The sequence below is a fragment of the Vanellus vanellus genome (genome assembly GCF_965231255.1).
Source record: "Vanellus vanellus genome assembly, chromosome: 4".
Lineage (NCBI taxonomy): Eukaryota > Metazoa > Chordata > Aves > Charadriiformes > Charadriidae > Vanellus > Vanellus vanellus.
The window spans coordinates 68,457,636-68,466,552 of NC_138909.1; positions in this window are offsets into that span (position 1 = coordinate 68,457,636).

The window sequence follows — 8,917 nt, forward strand, 5'->3', positions numbered from 1 at the left end:
GGTCTGACAAGCACTGGGTGGGATAATGACTTCTTTATCCCTGCTGGTCATGCCCTTGTTGATGTGACCCAGCATCCTGATGGCTTTCTTTGCCGCAGTGGTGCACTGTCCGCTCATATTGAACTTGTTGTCCACCAGGACCCCCAGGTCCCTTTCCACAGAGCTGCTCCCCAGCCAGGTAGATCCCAGCTTCTGCTGAGCTCCTGGATTATGTTTTCCCACATGCAGGACCTTACTCTTGTCCTTGTTGAGCTTCATAAGGCTCTTGTTAGCCCACTCTTCCAGCCTATCCAGGTCTTACTGCAGGGTGGCTCTCCCTTCCAAAGTGTCCACTTGCCCACCCAGCTTGGTGTCATCAGCAAACTTCATCAGGGTATACTTGATCCCATCATCCAGATCACTTATGAAGATATTAAACAGTGTTGAGCCCCATATCAATCCCCGGGGGACCCCACTTGTTACAGGCTGACAGTTTGAAAAGGAGCTATTTACCACCACCCTCTGGGGGCAGCCTGTTGGCCAGTCCCCCACCCACCGCACAGACCACTTGTCTAGACTGTAACACATCAGTTTCTCTAGGAGGAGGCTGTGGGGAACCATGTCAAAAGCCTTGGAGAAATCCAGGTAGACAATGTCCACTGCTCGCCCCACGTCAACTGAGCAGGTTACTTTGTCATAGAAGGTGATCAGGATTGTCAAGCATGATTTGCCCTTGGAAGCTTTAAATTTGTGCCTATAAGTGTAAACTATATATTACTTAACTTGTTTTTATATGTTACTTAATACTGTGATTCTGTCTCTTCCCTACTAACAGCCTTCTCACTTTAATAAAACTTTTCCCTTTTTTCAGAGTGATACATCTGCTAAATGGGAAGTTAATGCTGCTTCAGATCCAGGCAGATATTCTAAGGGTAAATCTGATTTTAACAGAGATAGGAATGGAAAGATAGTCCTTCAGAACTTATAGTAACGCCCCCTTTGCAGAGCTTGTACTGAAGGGATTCTACAGTGCTGGTTTTGTGCCACATCATATTTTCCGAAGAAGTTTCAAACAGACTTCAAGCTTCCTAATAAGCGTGACCCAGGCTGCTTCTTTTCCTGTTACCCATCTCTATCTGCAAGTAACTTTTTTGTGTATGGAGTGCTTTCCTTCCTCAAGAGTAAAGCTTTTTCAAACTTTTTTTATTTTTTTGCCAGTCTGTTTGGGTTTTTTTTTAAGGTTTGGTTACCATATGATCCAAAGCACTACTCAATGAACTATCAATTCCTAATATAGACCTAATTATACTTCAAACTCTGAATGGTGGTCACACATCCCTGGACAAGGCAGAAATGTCTCTTACACAATTGGGTAATTGTGCTGGAGGAGGCAAATATTATGAACCACTTTTAGCATGTGTGCACAATGTTAATTACTATTTGTGAACTTATGAAGCTGTTCTTGTTATATAAGAAAGAAACTATGGTTTAAATCAAACATGTTCAAACCTTTTCAGGGTGTTCTCATTCCAGGACATGGGGTAGAATCACAAGATGTTATACTACTACTTCTTTTGATCATGTATCATTGCAATCTTGCCGTGATAAACAGGCAGCCTATAACTAGCCTGTCGCCTCCGCAATATGAACAAGCAGGAAGTAGCTTTGAGTCTGAGCATTTGGCAAGTGAACCAAGAATAAAAATGAGCATAATTGTGCTAATCAGAAAACTAAGCTCCAAACAATTTTTAAAGCAGTGAAGGCATGGAGCCAAATACCTAGTGAGATATTTGCGTTTTCCAAGCAAGCACATGACCCTGGAAAAAATTATTAATATGGGAATGGTTACAGAAGCAAATTGTTCTCAGAGGTGGCGACAGTAATTCCTTTCAGCAATTTGGTCACGGAAGGTAGAAAGCAAAACCAACCCCCGTGGGCCCATAGTGAAATTTCAGAGTCTTTACTAAAGTGTATTACTGTGATAACTTAAGTAAGTTTTCTATATATTGACAATAGGACTTCAGAAAGTAAAATGTGGTTGAATACAACTTCAACTGAAAGTTTTATGCAAAATGAGGTATGGGGAAGATGGTAGTTTGCCAAATGCATGGAACTCCTGTTATGTTCTCACTATTTCTTTTCACTGCTTGATAATGGAATATCATGGGAACAGGAGCCTTGTAGCAGCGTGAGGAACAGTGCAGATATTTTTTATTCACTGGCATTTGTTTTCTATTGCACAATTCTACCAAAGACAAGCAGAGGAAATTCCTGCCCCCAAATTACAGGAAGACTAGCACTAAAATATCAAACAATTGCTATCTGGCAGAAACGTGGGGAGTTTTGACAAGGCAGGACACTGGGAATGCAGTTCTGTCTCAACTATTACAGCAACAGATTCTCTCTGTAATTATTCCTGCTATGACCGAGAGAGGGCATCCTTTCCCTAGCAAATCATGACATGAATACCGAAATGATAAAAGCTTTTGAGGAACCTAGTTAATTTTTTAAACTATTCTGTTACATTTTAACTAAAACTTTTTGAAGTTTGAAAATGCGACTCTTTAAAAAGCAGACTGTAGTTCAATCTCCAGTTGGTTTGGGGCCATTTTAAGACCTGCTATACAAATTTCTCTATATGGCCTTTCATTTAGTGCTTGTACGGTTTCAGTAAGATATGCTTTATCTCCTCTATCAAGAGTAAATAATCTGCATTAGTAAGAGTCTACCTCTTTTAAATCAGTTTCTTATTTGCAGATTTTTTTTATTTATTTAGGAAAAGCAAGGTAGGGCATTTAGTGTTACCTCCTTCCTCGAGCAGCTTTCTGGCTACTAACTTCCCATATTTTAGATACTATTTCCTGCATCAGTGGAACATCAGATAAATCTTTCGCATGTGAGCTCAGTTTTGTTGGCTGTAAAACAAATATTTCAACTTTGGTGGTGTAAACTGTGGAGTGTAGCTGCATATTATAAAAGCATACTATGCCAGTTTTTTTAAAGCAACCACCCTTCCCCTTTGATATTGCCATCGTGCCTCTCAGTCATGCATTTACCAGCCTGAGCATTCAATGGGAACTGCTGCAGGTTCAGCACTTTTGAGAAACAGCTTACTTAGAAGTCTGAAGTTGGATTTAGAAGCTTAACATTTTTGGGAAACTTGTCTATAATCCTCACAACTGATTGTTGTTAATGCAAATATCTATCCAGTGTATTTATGTTGCGACCGCTTCAGATTTTTTTTACTTCTACTCTGGATAACTAATACTGGTTAAGGAAACTTTTCCATAACCTGGGGCGAGAGAACTGACAGAATCACTCTCAACCCAATTTCTGTAAGACAGCTCTGTGTTGTCCAAATCAAGTTGCAGGCCTAGTAAATCTACCTAGGTATCCAGAAATTTACCTAATGAAGGAAGAAACTTTAATTACAGTTACAACAGAACTGAAAAACATATATAAGAATAGTGTAGCTCACTCACTTCTTTCATAAAGGAATTGGGCCAAAATAATCTGTGCATATTACTCTTTCATTCCGTGAAACCAAAACATTAAATACTTAAATACTTCATTTTTGTCACAGCATAATTTGAATCATTTACATAGGGGGTGAGTTCAAGATCATGTATTTATTAGCCGGACTAATTTTATTTTTTAATTTAAACTTGCATTTTGGGGCTTTAAAAGTGAAGCAACATCTAAGAGAAGGGCAGCAATCCAAAATATACTTGAAAAGAACTGGCATTAGCTGTAACTTTGTCCTGTCTGTTGAACAAACGTAAGTTAATTCGTCCTTGAACCTGGAAACTAGGTGCTGTCTAGGACAAGACAGAAAAAGCACGTTTTAGTAGCTCAGCTGCCACAGGATCCGAGATCTGCCTGCCTGCCAGGGGTCAGGAGTTTCTGCCAAACAGTGGAAATTAGAAAAGACTTCCAGTCATGAACAAGAGGCTTACAATAAACAATGGAGAAAATTTTTCCAAGAGGAAATGTAAAAGAACCAGACACATCCTTGAGTTAGCTGGTAGACAACAGAAGTGGAGAACAAATACTAAAATTCAAGCTAGCAATACAATCTCTGCTACATCCTTCCTTCTCTTCCCCTGCTTCCCCCACCCCTCTCATCAGGTTACAAGAACAATTCTTTATTTAAGACAACATCCTCTTGTGAGTGCTACATGTGCTTTCTGAAATGTGCGACGTGTGCCACAGTTTGCCAGTCAACCTATGCTATAGGATCGAAGCTTTCTTCTCTTCTGCCTCCCACTGGTATTCCAAGCTAGTGATGAAAGTGAAAACTAATAAAATACCTTGACGTTTTCAGACTGCACAAAGTAGTAGAGCTAACACTTTTCTGCTCTTTAAGCTCTGAGAACCTACAGCTGACTTTAACATGTTAGCAGTAATATCCTATAATCCTTAGTCCTCCTCTTTATTTCTGTAGGTACCACAAATATCAATGTCCCAATTGGCAGTAAATGGAGAATGGTTGTGCACTAAAAGAATACTGAAAATGGGGGAACTGGGTAGAATAGTTTAAATGTAATATCTGCATATATAACAGGAAAATATCACTGGTTGTGATGTTCACTTTCTGTGAGCGTTTCACAAATTTTCTGTATGGCCGTATCACGTTAATGTGAAATTCAGCAATGAAAAATTTAGGTTCGTTGCTAGAACGTAAGACACCTCACCTATCACAGAATCACAGAATGGTTGAGGTTGGAGGAGACCTCTGAAGGGCATCTGGTCCATCCCCCCAGCTCAAGCAGGGCCACATAGAGCTGGTTGCCCAGGAACATGTCCAGATGGCTTTTAAATATCTGCAAGGATGGAGACTCCACAACCTCCCTGGGCAACCTGTGCTAGTGCTTGGTCACTTTCACAGTGAAAAAGTGTTTCCTGGTGTTCAGAGGGAACCTCCTGTGTTTCAAGGTGTGCCTGTTGCCTCTGGTCCTGTCACTGGGCACCACTGAAAAGAGCCTGGCTCCATCACCCCCATTGCACGTTCCCTTCAGGTATCTATACACATTGATAAAATCCCCCTGTACAACCTATAGTTTTAGATAACTGGATTTTTAAAAAATCCTTATTGATAGCAGTTAATTGGTAATCTCTCATGTTGTTCCAGCACGTGCCAGATAGTATGCTATATCAAAAGATTCCCTAGGAAATGTCTTTTTGTGACACCTGGGAAATGTCTCATTTAATGTAATTAAGGAATGGCCAAGTAGTCCATGACTTAAACAGCTTCAGATTTTTGTGAGCTCTTTGGCAGATCTCATCAGTTTATACCACTTTCCTTAATAAATGTGCCTTCTATTCTCTCACACGGCAAACTCGTCTATTACCTAAAGAATCACGACTAATATGTAATTACTTGTGCTAACAATTAGTGCTAAACTTCCCTGATGCGTTTAAATGCGAGACATTGCTGCCACTGACTTGCTGTTGTTATTTGTATTTCAGATGTTAACAGAAACATTGGATCTGACAAATCGGTGTGTGGGCACTGACAAAAAGGGAGAAAATGTCTCTACATCAAACCATTAACTGCTTGTCTCATCTGGTATGTCTGCAGTGCCCCTATTCCTATGGCTGGCCAGCTGCATGTGACAGCAAGTGCAAAGCCTTGCTCACGCCTCGTTAAGCACCCACCAGAAGAAGACAAAACAAGTATCTGCTGCTGCCCCATGCTCGTTTCTCTTTTCTTCCCTGTATTTTCTTCCCTATATTTTCTTCCTTGGATTTCCTTCCAGTGACGGCATGCTCTTCAGTGTGAAAGCTGGACTGAAGAAACACCTTACAAAGTGCAAAAAATAGCCTTCCTTGCAACTTACAGCCAAATGACAACCAAAAAACATATAACAGATATATTAGATAAACCACTTTCATCAGCCAGAAAAATAGCATCAAATAAATCATTTCTCAAAGTCCCATGTATATTGACAATTACAGAAATCACATGCTGTTTTGACTGGGGAATGATCTTGTTTGTGACCTTAGACAGAGTTGAAATTTAAACTTCTTCATATTTCTTTCAAACTGTCTCTTTTTTTGTTGTAGTTATATTGCTCTTACAGAGCAAGCTGTAGTAGTAACAGCTGCTGCACCAGCGTAAGACCTGTAGGCTTAAAAATTCTCCAAAAGGGTGCAAACTGATTCTTAGCCTTCTGACTGACAAGTAAGACTGTCTCTACACTCTACTTTGCTGAAAGAGAAAACACTTCACTCAACACAGTAGTCACTCTGTGAAATACAATTTAGACAGTATGACGCTATCTAAAGATGTCCTGTGTTGTGGCTGACTTGGAGCCATGAGTGATTTTGGAGCTTTACGGTCATTTTGTTGTTGTATTGTTGTGTTGTTTTTTTTTTTTCATTTCAGAGACCAGGAGTGTTCACAGACTGCCATGCTTTGAGAAGGTTGGGGTTGTTTAGCTTGGAGAAGAGAAGGCTCCAGGGAGACCTTCTTGTGGCCTTTCAGTACTTCACGGGGACCTACAGGAAAGATGGGGACAAACATTTTAGCAGGGCCTGTTGCAATAGGACAAAGGGTAATGGTTTTAAACTAAAAGAGGGTAGATCTAGGCTAGATAGAAGGAAGACATTTTTTACAATGAGAATGGTGAAACACTGGAACAGGTTGCCCAGAGATACCCCATCCCTGGAAACATTTGAGGTCAGGTTGGACATGGCTCTGAGCAACCTGATCTAGTTGAAGAAGTCTCAGCTCATTGCAGGGGAGGTTGGACTGGATGACCTTTAAAGGTCCCGTCTAACCCAAACTACTCTATAAGAAATTATACATTATTTAACCACCACATATGGAGATTGGTTCTCTCAGAGTCATATCAAGTCCTTAATAAAAACACAATAACATAAAATTCAAAACTTGCTAGAAAATACTAATCAGCACCATTGTGATCATGTTACTCATTTTTCTTCCTACCTACAAGTTAAAGCAGTTTACTGCTGTGGTGTTACAGCTAAAGAAATAACACAGTTACAAGCAAATGCCATTTAGTTCATACATGGTGTGAAAAGCCTGAGCAGCTGCAACCATACAGAGCCGAAGCTACAACATTCATCAGTCATTTGAAGCTTTTGGCTTCATTAAGTGAAGAGGGATGCTTGAAGTACCGCACTCTGCAATTCTAGCATTAATTTGAACTTAGTAATGGTTCCTCATATTTTGAAGAAGACTCAAGTAAAATTAGCTACAGTATTTGAAGTTCCCAGAAGGAGTATAAAGACAGCAAATTGACTTGTTTTATTGGCTGTTTTTTATTTTTATTTTTTTATTTTGCTAACTTCAGTTGGTTTAGGTAACAGCTGGAGAAAAGAAAGGAAAAGGACTCCATCCTTTATGACTCAGTTTTATCTGCTTCTTTTTATCTGCGGTCAAACAAGTATAACTTTTCCCCAGTAACCCAATATCTCAGCCTTCTCATGAAATACCATTGGTTTTCTAACTCTTTCTTGGAAATTTGCTTTCTGGAAGAGCCAGTAGGAAGAATCTAATTGTTAGATTATCTGGCATTTTGAAATTATTTGCATTGTATTGTTTGCATGAAAATTATGTTAATCACAGGAGCAACTGCAGGCAGCAATTGGCTGTTCTTCCTTTTTCAGCTTCTTTTAGTCTTATTAGATCATGAAGTTTTCAGGACTGTGGCACTTGCATGGTTTAGACTGCTCTGTTCAGAGCAGCCCCAGAGGTATTAGATGAGGACTTTGAAACAGGTTTTCACTGACATAGCTGAGGCTATGCTATGGGATGGATACTGATGACCATTTTCCTCCATCTTGAAGAAAACCTGTTTGATTTATAGTCAACCTGAGGCACTCAGGAGAAAGAGGAGATGCTCCACGGACCTGTTCCTGCCTGCCACAGCTCCTTCCATTGAGTCAACAGTGATACTTTGTCAGGGTGCTTTGCAAAGTCAGCGTCTTAGTGGCTGCATCATTCTTCACTTCCACAAATGCTGGAGTTTTTTTCTGTGGTTACTTCTCTCCTGCCTTTGAGAAGCATGGCAGAAGTTCAGTGACATTTCCTCAAGGGCAGCCCCTTCCTCACTTGTGTCATCCTTTAAATATGGGACAAAAGGGATGCTCGGACTGTTCCCATTGAAACACTGTTGGAAAGTGCTGGGATAGCTATATCCCTCATGGGAGTTCAGGTTCAGGACTTGGGAACACTGGAAGTTACTCTGCTGGCTCCAGGGTGTCTGTTGCTGGTCCTCCTGTACGCCACCTTCACAGTGAGCTCGCATAGCTCAGCAGCCTCAGTGCGCCCTGTGATACATTCTCTGCCTGTGTACCATACCCAGGGGTTTTCCCCTGACCTCACCTGTACTGCAGAGTTGAGCAAGGAAATCCCAATCACTCCTTGTAGCTCTCTCTGCAGTTATGCAGCACCTGGACTAGCTCAGCTTCAGACAGAGGTCAACAAAATGTAGGGAAAAGCTCCTGAAGAGCGAACGCCTTGTCCCTGAAACTCCAGAGCGATCAAACCACTGTTTCCCTTCACACTTTGGCAGGCTGATGTCAGGTATCTTGTTATGCAAGAAAGCGAGTTCGGCGTTCTCTGCACTATACTTCTGCCCAAAATGTTGGAAGAAATCAAACTGGCCGAAGGGGCTTATTATGACATCTTCAGGGGATTCCAGCCAAAACCCAACTAAGTTATAGGAACTGTTTAGACAGAGCCACAGCTTGGCAAGTTAGGCTTCTCTTGAAGAAACTATGCTATAAGCTATAATAATTATTCAATCAATGCAGTATTAACTAGTCTTTAATTCTGACAAGAGGGATACAGTCAATCTTCCTGAATGAAATTGTTCCCCCTCCCCCTAATTTTGCAGCTGAGGGCAGATCTGTGTCCACCCAGAGAGATGCAGAGGCCAGAGGAGCTCCTGCTGAAGGATCATTGCCA